The sequence below is a fragment of the Nicrophorus vespilloides genome, unplaced genomic scaffold (genome assembly GCF_001412225.1).
Source record: "Nicrophorus vespilloides isolate i.1.1-1 unplaced genomic scaffold, Nicve_v1.0, whole genome shotgun sequence".
NCBI lineage: Eukaryota > Metazoa > Arthropoda > Insecta > Coleoptera > Silphidae > Nicrophorus > Nicrophorus vespilloides.
Genome location: NW_017097343.1, coordinates 152013 through 170465, shown reverse-complemented (window position 1 = coordinate 170465; position 18453 = coordinate 152013). Strand labels below are relative to the sequence as shown.

The following is an 18453-nucleotide window of genomic DNA, read 5'->3' as shown; positions in this document are numbered from 1 at the left end:
AAACATTGGATTGTCTTGAATAACATAGTTATTTTCAAAAAAAATATGTCTGTTATTCTTATCAATTGTTTGGAAACATGGAACAAAACTTACATTGTTTAAGAGCATTTTTTTCCATTCATATTAAGAAGTATATACGCAATATAATCAACTACTTATTATTCTTAGTACTTGTAATCTCTTAAAGGCCAGTCACAATAATTAGAGAAAAATGCGAACGCGTTAAAACTTCCAATGAGATAAACAAAAGCGTCTTGTGCAATTATCTGGACAGGTGCGGCTCTGCACATTCAGATATGACTGAAACCACATGCGATCTGGTTTGGCGAGCGCAAATCGAGTTCAACGAATGCCTCCAAGGTTATACCGGATTAATCGGATTAATGACGTGGAACGATGATGATGATGATGCATCATCGACATGGAGCGCGGTTTGTTTCATTGCATTACATTCCTGGCAATTTCGCCGACAAGCAAAACAGATTCTGTTCTATTACATTTTTTTTAGTTATTTATTTTGTTCGGTCCATCTATTGTTACATGTCTGCGATTGGAATTGGACAAAATGGGCGGAAAGTTTCGCGGGTGATTTGTGTGCAAATTTAATTCCGAGCCCTCCGACGATATTGGAAACTAGAACACTGCAATTTGCCTCGGTTCACTGATACATTAGTTATTTATTTATTTGCAACCATTTTATATATATCAAAGAGTTCTTTGTAAGATTTGTTTGAAGAGTAAAGTCTTACCTGTATCCAGAAGGGTAGGTAGAAGCCGGTGCAGCAGAGGAGAGCCGCAGCTAGAGACAAGGTGGCCCAGAGGATGCCTACGCCTGTCAGGGAGGTTGCCATTCTTTCTAATTCCCTTATTTTCTTTCCGTGTGGGGTAAAGGTTGGGATAACTGAACGAAAACTATGTATAAAAACGAACAACTAATAACATTTGCGCACTGAACTACACAGTACACAAGTGCATGCACTATTAGGAAGATTGTTTCATTCCAGTCGGTCCGATGTCCGCGTTTGGAGTGTGCGGTAGCCGGGAGCGGCGGTCCGGGGGCGGCGGGGACATCACGATGGCCATCATCACACTTAAAAGTTTAACGAGCCATTTAAATTCATTTAACTTCAGTATTTGTAGTGCGGAGATACGGCCCAACTATAAATTGATGCAAACGATTCCATCACCGCCATCATAATCAACGAACTATTTCCACGCTTGTTTGCTACGCCACCAGCATCACTCTTTCCCTCCTCTACCCAACCAACCAAACGTCCATCCAGCCCTTTACAATTTACCCTCCTCTTCTCGCTTTGCCGGTTTTAATTCATGCTCTTTCAGTTACTTCATCAATCTGAAACAAAACAAGATAAATCAGTACGCAATTAACAACCAAAAAAATCTACATCCCTATCAACAACATCCCATTATTAAAAATTTTCCTTTAAAAAAAATCATACAAACTTACGAATAAAATGTTCATATTAATTTGAAATATGTGCAAATCTAGTAATACAACGAGTAGAAGATTATCTAGATCAGCGTTTCTCAACCTTTTTTATAGTTGTACTACTCAATTACTAACAGTTTTTCACCAATTCCTCACATTGAGAAACGCTGATGTAGAGTATCATTATTTAATACATTAAATAATAAATCATTTTAGAATTGAAACTATATATAAACAAATTGAAATTAAAAATAATGATAAAGAATTTAACTTAATGAAATTTTTAACGAATTTTTTTCTAATTAAATTATTCATGAATTGTGAATATAGACCAAGAAATTGAACCAATTATGTACGATAAATAACAAGAAAGAAAGAAGTAAAAAAAAAATGAGGGGAGACATCATAAATATACGTGACTTTTGTAGAATAGCTGTCATTAAAATGGGATAGCACAGAGGCTTCAGTGCTTCAATGATCAAAAGAAACCATTCGTACTTTAACAGAGGGAAAAAAAAGCATGTAGACGTGGAATGGCGTTTGAAGAAAAATAACGAGGCAGATATTATTTATCTAATTTATTTTTACATACATAAAATTTATTGAATTGGTTTGTTTTACATTTCAACTGATATTTTTTTAATAGCCAATTTGTTTCCTTCAGAACAATTCAATAGAAGTAAACATAATGGTACGAGTTCATTTTCTTGTAAAGTAAATTAGGAAAATATAAATTAACCCGAAATTAATGAACATAACTTTGACAAAGAGATGAGTGATTGTGCGCTAGGTCATAGAATGCAGTAATTCAAAATAATAACAAGAACTTTAGATAGAAGTTTAGAGTGTCTCTTCAAAGATGGAGGTGTATTAAATTTGACATAATTAAATGACACTTAAGAATTACTAATTAAAATATAAATTTATATGACAACATGTTGATAATATTGCTTTTTAAACAATAGCTTAAGTATACTAATGAATCAAACTTTATACTTAATGGTAATTGTATTTAAGTTTATTCTAGTTGAGAATAAGAGAATTAGTGTAACTATAGAAATCTAGTTATTATTAGATTTGAAATTGATAAATTGATGAACATTAAAAAACTAATGGAAATTATCGAATTGAACTTAAATTAACGAAGTTAAGTTAGATTTATATTTTTTTGTTAATATAAAGGTTAAGAATTTCTGTTAACAAAATATCTAAATAAAATAAACAAAGCATAAGATAATTAGTGATACTCTAAAAATAGATGGAAACTGTGAATGGTAAACTTATGACCAGGAACTGTTTGGAGCTAATTGGTTAATCTGTGTTTCCTTGAACAGAAATCGAGGATTTATTATTGTGTTTATTCCAATTTTAGCTGCCGTTAACCGTATTTAGTCTATTAATATTGGATTGAGTAAACATTTGCGGGATTTATGGCTGCGCAAAGGGCGGAACGGTTCGTACTTCCATCCAATTCCTGTTGATATATGTGTGTGTGTGTGTACTTGTGCGCGCGCGAACCGCTAAAACAATGCTCCTTTAATTAGTATGAATAATATATATGCTCAAAGGTTTGCAACATCAATATTTACTGAATTAATAATAATTATTTAAATTAATGTTGCCAGAATATTAACGTCCATCCCTCAACGAAACAATAGTTTTCAACCAAAATCCATTCGATTTTCCATTATTATATCATAATAATAACGATAATGGATTCATACGCATATCTTTTTATAGCTAAATTTCTTACGTTTAGAACTTCTTTACATTTAACACATTTCAACAAAAAGAACTTTTACGGTAATTGTTTGAAAGCTGTGCGTCTGTCTGGAATGGTCGGAAATCAAAGGAGTTTGTGAGAAGGTTCAATTGCCTTCTCTACATTAAGTATCTCATGCAAATCAAACAAGGAGCATCGATGGATGTGTCGGAGTAAAAAGGATTGGACATGAAAGGAATATGTACGAGTTCGACACTCCAAATCCTGCATAAGCGTATTAAGTCTTATCCTCTTCTGCAGACGTTACGTACTTTATCCCACTGTGCTTCCGTTTTTTTTCATCCATCCCAGAAGACCATTCTCGCATTCACCCAGAGACCAAGACCATTATGTAATTATTGAAGTTGCCTTGAAACGCTGATGACATTTTAAACGTCCGATCGAAACCGGATTTCGTGAGAAACGAAGGATTCTTTTCCTACAAGAAAAATTCAATATTTCTTGTTGGTTTACATTTTGTTTATAAATTTTGTAAAATCTAACAAATACAAGAGTTATTGGTATATGTTCACGTAAATTTAATAAAACAATAGCTGTTAATATAATTATCATAACATAATAATGTATGGACGTTCGATTTAATTGCTTAATTAATTTGCATACGAATCAAATATTAATTAATCATCGCAATTAAATTTAGCGTTTTGTTAAAAATAAAACAGTTCGTTCCCTCAGTCGAGTAAATAATTAATGAAAGTGATTTTGCGTTTTTTTTTTGTGGGAAAAACTAATTTAATGGATGCGTGTATTTCATATTTGTGTTTTTTTCTTTCCGAAAATGTAATTCAACTGATTCCGGTTGCAACGGTTTCGCTTTAAATCCGTGGAGAAGTTCAGGCGAAAGCCTATTGGATTTTCCGGGCTAAACACTGAGGGTTAGATTTATAAGTTAAAGTAGGCACCAGCGACTGGGAGAACTTGCGACAAGGTAGATTTACCTAATAAACACATACAACGAAGGTATGTGCATTCAGTGAAATCAACTAAACCCTTTCATAAACACATGAATTCGCTTTAATCACTATTATAACTATTGTTATAAATCAAAGTGTTTCCTTAAATTTAATTATGACTTCTGTAACGAGTCGTTAAATTTCATTTAATTTTGTTAAAAAATTGACAAACAATATAAATGTATACCAATAACTCGCATAGTGCGGATTTATCGACATTTAAAAACAAATTATATTATTTTTTGTGCTGTTTATTTTTATACAAGTTTTAATTTCATTAATGCAGTTTCAAACAGTGCGGGTATTGTAATTATTAATAATAAGAAACAAAATAAAATTTAAATCAGTACCTCGCATAGTGCGACTTTGATTAGTACGGTTTCACCTAAACAAAGAAACAAATTAAAATTTTAATTCAGCAAAAGAAAAATAATTTTTTAATGCACAAAATATTTTTTTTATATATAAATGATCGTATTAATATAGTCAAGTCTCATTTTGTGCTGTTTATTTTTATGCAATTTTGAAGATTGCTCCGATTAATTATTAATAATTAAACGTGACATCAATTCTGTAAAACACACGTTTTTTTTATTAAATTAAAACATTTATTGGTAATATAATTAAGCAATATAAAATGTAAAGCTATACTTCGCATAGTGCGACTTCGATTAGTGCGGTTTCAAACAGTGCGGTTCTAAATTAATGTGTTTCTAAATGTTTGCAGTTTCCTTTTTGTATTCCCATGCGACTTTCTCATAAAATTTGTAGTCTACGTGGACGTCCCATTGACCATTAATTAACACCTTGATCGTACAGATGACACATCAATCCGAAAGGAATCCGTCCCCGAGGTATTTTCCGAAGCGACGCGATTTCATCGGGTCGTGACCCTAAGATTACACGTGATCAAAGCGCCCTCAAATTGCGGATAAATCAGTTCGAACTTTTGCAGAGAAGATTGTCGATCTCGAATATAATAATAACTCATTTTTAGCTGTTTTTTCAGAGCAAGAAGTTTTCTTCAAAACCTTTCATCTTTGTGAAATTGTGATTTATTTTTTATTGCCAATTATAACTTGATCATTTTTTTCTAAAAACATAACGTGAATTTATTACATAATTAATTATGTATTTTAAATTTGCTCTGTCTATATTATGTAATAATATGGAAATAATGATTTCATAACAATATATAAAATATCCAATATACAAAATTCAACAGAAAAATATAAATGAAACTTAATTTTCATAAAATAAAATTTTAATTAATTATAAAAATAATATTTGGAAAGTTTTTTTAAATAATTTTAATTATTAATTAGACTATAGAAGATTTTGCTAAATCAAATGTATTTTAATTAAATTCAGAATGCAAACAGACATAAATTTGATACAAAAAAATATAGTTTAATTTATTGTTTCAGTTTATTTAAACGGTAAAATTAAACACACACAAATATTCAGAATAATATTTTAATTGACAACCGAACACACAAATATATTGAATTTTTCAATAAAATTTAATAAATGTGGAAACCCATGTAGAAATATTTATAAATTGGTGCAGATCAAATTAAACAACTTTAAAATCTTTCAATTAAAAATTACCAATTTTTTTTTGCATTTTTGATGTTTAGCTTTTATAGAATCTAAATATATAATATATATATTATAAAAAAAAACTATATTTAACAAACCATTTAAAGGTTTTTTTATCAAAAGTTTGAAGACACATTTCTTCAAGCAACAATTTCATAATTGTAATGGAAAATATGTGTTTTTCAGATCTTATTTGTAAAGGAAATCTTCAACTTATGTTGAAAACTATTGTTAATAAATTTTACATTAAAAAAGGTTTTAACGATTATTGTAAGTTTAACGAGCATTTCGCTTAATGAGTTACGATGAGAAAAGAAGTCACAGCTTGCGCGCCTGCTACATCATTTTTAAAACTTCAGTACACATATTATGCGTATTTTTGAATATGTTTCACTATATGAGTAAAAAACTGGAAATTCTGGAACGGATTAAACTCTTTAAGCAAGGTTGAACTGTAATTTAAAAAATATATTTCATAACTGATTAAAAAAAAGTATATTCAAGTTATAAATTGAAATTGGATTAAAGGACATAAAATAAAAATTTTTTTTATAAATAAATTTTAAATCTGAGAAAAGTTCTTATCTAATTTTATAGGTAATTTCAAGAATAGTTCATTAATTTTCTAATTGTGAAGAAAAATTGAATATTTCTGTTTATAATTAGTAAAGAGACTTAAAATTAAAATAATTCCCATATTTTTTCTTCTATAAGCTAAAATTTGTCATTAAACAAGAAATAAAGTATTCATATTTCATCTACAAACTTTTTTCATTCATTATTTCTACTGCTTCCATTAATTCCACGCGGCATTTGCATACGGCGGCATTCCACGTACGAAAGTTAAATAAATACACATAATGGTTGAAATGGGCGCATGTATGGGCACATTTCTAATTTGGAATTCCAAGCGGAAACGTCACGACCAACAACAACAACAAAAAAGGAATTGCTGCGATAAAAACACACACACACACACGAAAGAAAGAAGAAAAAAATATATAATAATGATGGAATAAAAATGAAACGGGCGTCGCGACGCCAGGGAAACCTCCCTCAGTTCTAATAATGTGAGGATTTAATTTCGTTGCCTGAATAGAATAATTATAAACTCCGTCCTTTCTTCTGGTCCTTTGTTTTTTTTTCTCGTCGTTATTCCCTTGCATAATTCGCTTTAATTTTACTTTCGGAAAATACGCAGGAAACGAACATCGTCCTTGCGGATAACATCGCAATCCCGTTTTAATCGCGCAGACCGAAACAAATATAACAATTTAATTTTTGCTGATATTACATACGTACAAAATACGAATGTTTTCATATTTATTTGTGAACGTATTGTGAACGTACAGCCGCAACTCGCTCACCTACATAACGGGAAGTACATAAAAGAGGGAGCTAATCAGATATGTAAGAACCGGCTAGGATAAAAGGGAATTCATTTCGCGATTTAATTTACAGGGGAAAAAAATATTCCATACATAAATGATTGCATTACGTAAAATATAGGACTTTTTTCAGCTATGTTCTGGAATTGTTTAAATAAGTAATTACATTTTTTTTTTGATCTTACTCTCTTTTTCTGGTATATGCAGGGTGCTTCATTTATTTATGAATTTTGATGAAAAACTGTATAAAACTCTATAATCCTTGCTAAATTTGTATTTGACAACTATGTCAAGTAATTTTGACAGGTGTCATATACACTAAACTTTTATATACCTAACTAAATAAAAAAAATACTTATACAATCTCGCCTTTAAATAAGTATGTTTTTTTGGAATGATTAAAGGAGGCCCATTTGTATACATCTTAATAATTGATATATAAATAGAATTTTTGAAGTAATCTGATTGAAAACTAAATTTGAATTTGACAAGTAGTAATTTTGACTTTAATATACAGTAAGAAACAAATACTTGTTAAAGTATCTCGCTTTTAAGTAAATAACAAATCAAAGAAATAATATAAATATTGTTTAATTAACTTATGAAATCATGGATAATAATGTATTAATTAAATATTTAATTAAATTATTAAAATTTACAAACTATACTATAGAGAAACCGGAATAATAGAAGCCGGACTATGTGAGGTTTTGCTGTATTTCACAGGTTTTAGAATATCGACATTATAAAATGCAACGATAAAATTGCGTGCAAATATCCATCGCTATTCGGAATTGTTCCTGTTTGTCAAATTCGATGCAAAAACAGAAACCGTATAATAATATTATTCACACATACAGTACACATATATTTTTTCCATTAAAAACAAAATAATATATATATAGATATAACAAACTATATTCAACAAAACAGTAGCGAAAATCACTTCGAAACTAAATTATTTTTCCGAATTTTTATGTTTCGCAATTTTCAACTGTATTTTTTACGTTTTATGTTTTTTTTGTACAGTATAATGATTATCCGGATGGCACCGTTGCGTTGACGTAAAATATGGACTAGGCTCAATTACAAATTGACCTATCCGGAAAAATAAATATTTACGTTTCGAACGTGAAATTTTCCTCCGATTGGCGCGCGGAATGTTTGTCGAATTTTTATTGTACGCGAACATTTAAAACAAAAATTTGCGAAAAAAAATATGTGTATCCTTTCATCGCAGGTTTTATTGGATTGTGCACATTTATTTTGTGTCCTGTGCATTCATTTCACAATTTTCCTTTGCAAAGGAGCATGAACGTATACTTTTTTTTATATGAAAGCAGTTCGGAATTGCATTTCAAAATTTATCATTTTTTGTACATTTTTTGATAAAAATCTATTATTGGAATACCTTCGAATACATCAAGTTAGATAAAAATAATCATGGCAATATGTCAAAAAAACGATTACAAGTTTCAGAAAGTATATTTACTTCTTTTAGTAATAGTTACAAGTAATAAGATCATTGTTGTAATCTGATAGAAAACAACAATTTTATAAATTTGCAAAAAAAATTATTTGACAGTAATTTTGACAGGTGTCAAATTCAGTATACAGTTATATAAATATGGCTTTTAAACATGTATATTTACTTGGAATGATTTAAAGAAGTCCAATTTCTCTGTGTCTGAATTATTAGTATAAACTGTATAAAAATCAAATAATCCTTGCTATATTTGTATTTAACAAGTATTTCAAGAAATGTTGACAAGTGTCAAATAAAGTAAACAGTAATAGACAGTAACAAACAAATACTTGTTAAAGTAGAAATAAATCTCACTTTTAAGTAAGTATATACTTGGAATGATTAAAGAAAGCCTAATTAATATCTATCTTAATAATTGGTATAGAATTATTGATAAAATCTGATGAAAAACTATATAAAGCTCTATAATCCTTGTTATCATTTTTATCCTATGTATTTGACAACTATATCAAGTAATTTTGACAGTTGTCAAATACAGTAAACAATAATAGACAGTAACAAACAAATACTTGTTAAAGTATCTTCGTAAAAATAAATCTCGTTTTGAAATAAGTATGTTTTACTTGGAATGTTTAAAAAAAACAGATTCATATCTATCTAAATAATTGGTAAAGAATCATTAATGGAATCTAACAGTAATTTTGACTGTAAACAATCACGTAAAGTAATAAACAAATACTTGTTAAAGTACAATAACAATTTGTGTGTTAGTACAACTCTTAAATACTAATAGTTACATCATCAAATATTTGGTATATTTTTCCTCGTAATTGGTAATAATTGTACTGTATTCATACCTGCAATAAAACCATTGAAATACTTCAATATTATTCGATTCCATTTCGAACAGTAACCTATGAAAAAAGAGGGAAGGTACCATAACCTAATAACTTTTTGATTATAATCGGAATAACATGAAAACCGGTGTAAGGATTATTTAATTACGCGATTTTAAAGTTTCCACAAGTCCAGACGTTTTTTTCTCTCTCTCTTCGTATTCCTTTATTTTTTGTTTCTATCAGCGCATGGGGAATCCCCCGTTGGACCCGCAGCACCACTTGAATGATAACTTCGTCGCCATAAATCATATCCGTGCCGGAGACAAAGTGCTGGCGACAAAACGAGCGCCGAGGGGTGGGTTTTCGGGGGGTAGGATTTTGCGTTGCTGTAATTAATTTACTGCACCCACCACCATCCACCACCATCCACCACCATCAACTAGTGTGCCAACTGCAAAAGAATAAATGATTCCGAATGTATTCTCTCTCTTTCTCTTACACACTTTTACGTAATGGCCTGTCATTGTTTTTAATTTTTTATTTTTTAGTTCAGTTTCACATAATTAATGTTGTAGTGTACATTTCCATACTGAAACTGCCTAAAATAAATATTGCTATTACATTTGCGGTTTGAATAACAGTAGTGCGTGCTGAATTCCATGTTTTCTTTATATAAATAAAACGTGATATAACCGGAGGTCGGCCTTTAAAGGATAAATAGTTTGCAGAAGCTTTCGCGTACATTAGTTATATACGCGAGGTTTTCATTATAATGAAGAATCATGGTTTCCCGTATATAAACTTCAATTATACAATTATTTAGTTAATTCGGTAAATCTTTGCTACTGAAATATTTTACTGAAAGTAGTTGTTAGAAGTTTTTTTTAGATTTTATATATTTTGTTAACAAATGTCTTTAGTTTCGTAATTACATTAATAATCTTCTTATAAATTGAATTCTTAATAATTATATTAAAACAACCGTAACCCTTTCAGACAGAGATTTTTCAAGGTCGTTTTTAACAGTTTTTTTTTGTGTGAAACTGCTGTGTATTATTATGTTGTAGCGTACGTCAAAGCTTCAATTTCTCCATCTGAAAAATACTTAGAATTAAGATTCAATGGCTGCGCCACCACAGTGACCTTGCCTGCAATTTTGCAGAAGCGAACTCTCTTGTAAAAGGATAGGGCGAATATATCCGCCGCAAATAGTTAAATTAGTCAACTTTATAAATGATCAAATAGAGAACTACATTTTACTTCGTTTTTTTATTGATATATAATTCTATTTAACTTTTTGTACCTTTTATTGTGTACGCATCTTTTGATTATTTTCAACATTAAATATGTAACGTTTCTTAATTCTCCAAATACAATAAATTTTGAATTATACAAATTATCGTTTAATAATTGTATTTTTTTCATAATACAAAATAATTAATATAAAATATATGAAATCATCATGTGTATAAGAAAATTGAAACAATTTATTTGTTTCCAAATCATTATATCAAAAATCATTAAATATGACGAGATGCGTGCAATCACTTCAAAACGTTTCATCTTAAACCCGAGGAGTAATTAACCGAATATTTTCTTTACCCAAATATTAAATGCAGCTGGAATCTGTTTGATGTTTCATAGAGGAGATAAAATAGTCAAAGATCAATATTGTATTTAGTAAATCTACGTGCTCTTGAAGGGTTAATTAATATGAGAATGTAGAAAATTCATCTTTTTCTCTCTCAATTATCTTCACTCCTTTTTTTCTGTGTACACGATTAATTTTCTTTGCTTAAAATTAATCAATTCAAGTATAAAAATTTAATTTTTATACAGAAACATCAAAGACGAAAACATTGCATTCACATCAAATCCATTTAGCAAGAGAACAAACGATTTTTTTTTTCAAGTTGGAATTCGAAACCCGCTGATACAAGAGACATGAATACAGGAAACTGCAATGTCGAAATTACAAAACACTTTTTTTATAGGCTCCTCTCGTTTCGTCCCTTTTCGCGTGCGTACTTTTTTAAATTCGATGCCCGGTATTTTTACAATGTTCTCTATATTTTTCGTTTGTTTTGGCGCTATTTATATTGTATTTTTGTATCTCTCTCTCTCTCGAACAAACAGAAGTCTTCCGTTTTCCCTCTTTGTTATTTTTATGTTTTTCGAGTGGGGCAGGAAATAATTTGAACGTTTGCCGCTTGTAATTGAAAGCATTTCGGAATGAAATTACAAACTATGGCTGGGTAAAACTAAGTGGAAGGAATTTCATTAATTCGGAAAACGAGCGCCACACGCGAAACTTTCCTGTCGTCCGCAGACACGAGCGAAGGAAGGTTTTCATAAGATCGGATTCATTATTTAGCTTAATGAAATGGAGAATAATAAATTTTTCCGAAAGAAAAATAAACGTGTGTGCTGCATTCAGGAATAATACCGCATCTCATCATTTCAAACGTATTACACTTCTAAAACTGTAAATTAAACTGAAGAAGCTTAGATAAACTCACTTACATAATTTCTCAATTCGAAAGCAAATATTAACTCTTCTAATTTATAAAGAAAACTCAGAATACTTTGTAAATTAAAGAAAATTGATGAGTAAGCTAACACTAATTCTATAGCAGAAAATAAATACATCTTAAACTAATTTTTATATACAATAATTCTCAATATATTTTAAAATTGGCGCTTAACGTGGAGCATACATTACTAAATATTAATTTTTTTAGCTGATGATTTTCCAAAATAAATTTTCATAGGATTTGTACACAAATACGTCATTTCTACCAATTGATTTAAGGTTAAATTCTTGTTTTGGTAAAGTTGGAATTTGTAAAATAAAAATTCTTCTATTCAGGTCTGTTTCATTTATAAAAGCTCTTTACTCCTGATTTCATCAAAAAAGATCATTTAACATATTTGCACACACATGGAGTACAATTATTTGTAATACTTTATAACAATATTTAAAAATTTCTATAAAAGTATATTCAAAAAAACAACAATGTTGATTCGAATAATGCGGCTTCAATCAATACATTTTCATTATACTGAACATTTTTTAAACCAAATTTTAATTGTCAAGCCTCATTTTGTTTATTTTCATGCGATTTCAATGTACTCCATTATTCCTGTTTTAAACAGATATATGTGAAATCCATCATTACCTGTACTATTCGAAGTTTTGTATAAATATCCATCACAATTAGTTGTAGTAGCAACTAAAGTAGTAGTTGGTTGTAGTAGAAAATAAAAAAAATAAACTTATCAATGAATTCAATCACATCAAATAAAAATGAATAAAACTATATTAAATTCTGAACGTCGTTTATTTTACAATTTCATATAACATTTATTAAAATGAAACAGCTCATTTTCACCCTTTGTGTTGTCTCTCCTCTCCTCGTTTATTTCCTTTTATTTACTTATTTTTTCCCTCGTCATCACCATCTTCTTCTTCTACTTTTCATAGTGCGATCTAAAATATGACTTTGACTTTATTAGATTCAGCGCAGCGAAGTTTAATAAGCGCAATTTAATTAAGTCTTGCGAGCCTTTCGCAAAATCAAGCAGAGTGTGTTAATAAATTTAAACCGGGTATAAAATTGGAATAGGTTCTTCTGGAAAAGGCGACGGGGCTGCAAAACCGTGAAAGGAAGAAAGAAAGAAAACGCTTAGATTTGCAAACTACTGAGAGCCGAACCGAAGGACTTCCCAAGGACTCTCGAGTGCTTTCCTCCTCCTTCTCCTCTTTCTAACCATATTCTGTTGGCTGCTGGCTCCATATTGTAATCCGCATAGTTTTACAGCTTTCATTATATTTTATTCTGATAACAAGAATATTAAGAGCCCCGGGTCGATTGAAGAGGGAAAAGGGTTGGATCCGATCTGTACGGTTCTTTATGGACTTATTGACAAATGAGGGGAAATACGCTAAGCCATTGTTATGCTAATCAATTGATAACAATGGAACAAACACTCCAGTTTTTTTTATCGAATTCATTAGAGTAAGTACATTTTTTTGAGGTGACCCCAATTGCTGACAATAATTTCTTTGTTTCATTGATTTATCTAAATCATAAATTTTCATACTTTTTTGTACACTTCTTGTTTTTACCAATTGATTATTATACATTTTTTTTTTCATAAAATTGAAATTCGTACAATTCTTCTATTCAACTTTATTTCACTTGTAAAAGTTCTTTACTCCTGATTTAATTCATGCAGACTTTGTAAATGCATCAATATTACTTCTATGAATATTTTATAAACTATAATTACTAAATTTTCATAAACTATTAAAATATTACAATAATTCATTGAGAAAAAGTAACAAAACGTATAGTAAATTTGAGTTTCTTTTGAATGAAAAATTTCATGCATCATCCGTGATAAATATTGTTTTTTTTTTCGATTCAAACAAACTATCATTGATGTTATTAATGGTATTCAAATAAAAACAAGAGGAACGTTACAAATGGGTTTGGATTAAGATAAAACGAATAGGATTGCGTTCAGTTCAGTTGCCAAATCCATCGATTTTCTTTACGCAAACAAATAAAAACACGAAAAAATGTAAAAATATCGTTACTTATTTCTTCATATTATTTATTTCTGTAATTATTATTGAGATAAAAAAATAACAATAATTGATAACTTATTAATACTTTTATATATTTGATTAAGAATTTTACATTTTTTATTCTTGCAAATACAATTTTGCAGATTTTTTTTTGATTTGGAATAATTTAAGTAAAATCCACTATTAATTTTAACTTTATGTAACAGATTTAACAAACTAATATTATATAAATCCTTAATATCAAATTATTTTTTTATGCTAAACAAATCTTCAAATAAAAATTTAAATTTCTGCTATTTATTTTATCACAAATGTGATATAAAATATGAATTCGCTGTTTTTTGTTGTTTTAATTTGATAAACTACAATTTAAATTTGTCAAAGCTCCATACAGATGATTACAATAAAAAATAGAAAGTGATGTGGAAAATATATAGAAATGAAATACAGTTTCGGGGTAAAGTTATAACTGATGTGCAATTCTATTAAATGCAACAACAAGGATACAAAAAAAGCTGAAAATCCTGCGTAAATATCAACCACAAACAGACAAACAAAAAAATAACTGCGAAAAACGATGATCGAACGTCGGTTTTGAATGATTCAACCCTTTCGGAATTGAATTTTCATTTCCCCAATCCCCGTTTCTCTTTCACGTAACCCATCAACATAAAAAAATCTCTCTCCGCATACAGTAAAATGTTGATCAAATCGTCAATTGTACGCGTTTTTGGGGAAAATTGCGCAAATCGTAAATTATGCCATTATCGTTGTTGCAGTTATGCAAACCGGTACCAACCATCAAAGTGCATCGGGATGGACACGGTACCAATTACATTTAAAATCAAAGGAACCGCAGTCCCGCATATTAATTGGACACTGGCGCGGCGCGAAATCTGCATATCCGCGAGGGCGAAACGAAATTGAAAATTATCAATTATGGAAAGTGATGCGAAACCACGGAATGAGGAAGAATATATAAAAAAAAAAGGAATCGAGGGAAAGGGATGGAAAGAAGTGGGGCAGCGAACAAAAGCGCGTGCAAAACGGAAGCGGAAACGAGTTTAGCGAGAGGGTACGAAAAGGAGAAAAAAATGACGATTTCCGATAAGGGTTGGTTGGCGAAGGCGGCGGTTGTTGGGATGAGGGTTTTGGTTTCTTTGCTGTTGAACAGATGACGGCTGTAAATTGTCGGGGCGCGGCGGGATTAGAGATCTGCTTGCCTATGGCTTTGATGGAGATTAAACCGGGAATGGATCCGATGCGTAGGTAATTTAATTTACTAGTGAATTTAACTATAAGCATAATACCCAATTTCCATTTGCCTCTCGTCCATTAAGTCGTTCCGGTTAATTTCGTTAATATTCTAGTACAAACATGCACATTAGGCGAATCGTCCAATCACCGCTTCTTTCTCACGTAATTCCAAATGCAAATCCGACTTCCCCCAAATATTTCCTCATTCCTTTCATCGCTCTAATCGAAACCCATAAGAACAATGTTAAAGTTAAAGACGTAATCTCTCAGTCGGAAGAACTATAATCCAGGATTTCGCACGAGCAGTTGCTCAATTCAAGCTTACCAGACATATTTGTATCGGCTGAATAATTACAAGTATATGTACATGCTTTACCTATATTTTTTTACCCAATATACCTCTTGGCATTTAACAATTCATATTGGCAAAGTACTCAGACTTTCTCTCCGTTACGCAACACACAAATAAAAAAACAACTAATTACATACTAATAACACGAATTAATATTAATAATTCTGTTCCCATTTAGCTAATACGTTTTGAAATGTATTCGATAATAAAGATAATGAAATATATTTTTAAAATTATGTAGAATATAAGAATTCATAAATTAATATAATTAAGCAACAGAAACTAAGCAATTAAGAAGCTTTTGAAACTTATTACTTATATAACTTGTAAGAAACTAAATCATTTGTTGAACTACTCAGGTCAAAACGAATGGGTTAAATAACTCCTAACATTGAAATGCTTTAGTAAATTCATTAGAAAATACTGCGAACATTTACCGGTGCATTATGGTATGTACCCTAGAGTGAAATTTCAAACTTTTGTGAAAGTTATCATGGGGATAAAACAAGAGCAACTAAACAAACTTGTAGAAAATCTCAAAGAAATCAATATATCAACGAATTTTACCATAGATTTTGAACCATTAAAAAAAAGTATCTTATTTCAAATTATTTTCATTATTCTTAAAGAATTATTTTCTGAAATAAAATAAATACCATTTAATGACCTAATTATTAATCCAACTTTCAATATTATTGCAATTTAGATAGATTTGTTCCAATTATCAATCATAATCTTATATACATTCATTCATTAGACTTTCTCTTAATTACCTATACTTTAAAGAATGGTAATATCTACACAATACTAATTATTTAATTTGTTGCTTTTATTTACTTTTAATTTTAAATTAATAAAGTAAATAAAAAAATAAAATTTTCTTTAATTAATAATCTAAATGAAATTTTGATAATATCATATAAAATTATTAACTGACCATAAATAGAGTATAAACATTTTAAACTATATTAAATGAAATAGAAATTAAGAACAAAATATATGTAAATTATAACAAAATTAACTATTGAGACACGTTACAATCTAATTACTTATAATTTTAAAATTTTATAAAATATTACGTAAAATTCTAAAAAATAATACATAAAATTAAACGTCAATGTGAAAAAAAACTAGGTGTAAAACAATATTTAAAAAGACACAAATACAGTCGATTGTTAAGACTTAACTAATCCAAATAATTAGATCTAGTTTTATTAAATTTGATTATATCCGTGCATGAAAATAAGTAAGATAATATTCTATACATTTTAACTATTTATTTAATTTAGTAGTTAGAAGTTCACTAAGAATGAATTAAGGACAAAATAGAAAAAAAAATTAAATAATTTTTAATTTTTACTTCTAATTTAACATTTTCATTTAATCAATTAAATCTTGATCAATTTTCTTAAATATTTTTTAATAAATCAGTAATTAATTTTGCTTAACAATATAGTGAACTAATTAATACTAAAATTTAATGAAAATTTGATATTTAATATTAAACTATTTGTAATTAATTTTAATTAATAAATTGCATTGTAAACTAATTCATAACGAATCAAAATATATATTGGAAATAAACAGAAAATTCAGGAAAAATTGACAGTCCTAGGTCAATAATTCTTCATGGTCCGAAGACCTATTGACTAAAAGTATCATTTTAAGATATTTATCGAAATCATTTTATGTTTTATAATAAATCTTATAACATATATAAATATTTTTATTTTAAATTTTATATTCTTAAATTTTATAGATTATGTGGCAAATCTATAGATTGTATTACAAAAATTAAATACTTACATTAAATTTGCAGCACAGAGTAATAATCACTGCAAAAATTCATTAAAGATTTTCCATTTGCTTTATTTTTTTATTGCAGACGGCGAAAAGTACAAAGCAGATATAAAAGAAACGAAATAATGAAAAACCTTTTTCAATTAAGACTCGGAGCAGCGCGATGCGAAATCAGATTATGTAAAAGCAAACGCAATTACCTGATATTTCCGTTCTCCGCTATATTCTCTTGCCATTCAATACGGTACATGTTAATTTCTCGTCTCAGATTTGTACCGGTTCTCTTGCTTCTTTACTCTCGGATTGGTACGAACTTTTACGAAAGTTTTTTTTTTATTTTAACTTTATTATTTTCCGGTTTCGAACGCGACTTTACCGGGTTCGTATCACGATGAACGCACTCCACCGCAGCCGGAGCGCAACTGGCGAACTCCGGTGCTGTGTCGACGGACGCGCACGTTTCTTCTACTTCTTCGCAGCCTCCGAGAGAGGATAAACGCAGTTGAACGGTACGAGAGATCTACGTTATCCTCCGAACAATCATCATCATCATCATTACCATCACCGGAGACACACCGAAATGCTTGGGAGGGAGTTAAAGATTGTTGAATCTAACTCCACCCAATAATTGTTCGTTTCCAAATCATTTTCTTAATCTATCATCAATAAATGAATGACACTGAAAATTTACTAAAACTTTAAGTTACAAATATTTATTTCAGCTAAAATCATAATTTTGTCCTTAAATAGTCTTAAAGGTAATTGCTTTTAACTAGCTTTTGAAAGTTAACATTTCTTCAATAAATAAAATATTGTCGAAAAAAACTTTTTCTCAATTAAATTTAAAGTATCTTACTCTAATTTATGAATAATCTCATTGGTCTTAGTAACTGCTATACATCAAATAATATATATTTTCATGATATTTTTTATATTTAAAATTGGTACA

The 18453-nt window shown here is 29.4% G+C and overlaps 1 long non-coding RNA gene across 2 annotated transcripts in view; it reads right to left on the bottom strand.

Moving 5' to 3' along the window:
• The window catches only part of LOC108559880, a 90084-nt gene extending 72141 nt beyond the window's left edge, over nucleotides 1-17943 (bottom strand). Inside the window, exons 1-2 of one of the 2 annotated variants that reach the window (XR_001890950.1) lie at nucleotides 17705-17943; nucleotides 750-1354 (exon numbers count right to left, since the gene is read on the bottom strand). This is a non-coding gene — a long non-coding RNA (uncharacterized LOC108559880). Of the gene's footprint in view, nucleotides 1-749; nucleotides 1355-17510; nucleotides 17682-17704 lie in introns of those variants that run through there. The other variant, XR_001890951.1, reaches the window with a different exon arrangement.
• Between the last annotated feature and the right edge of the window lie 510 nt (nucleotides 17944-18453).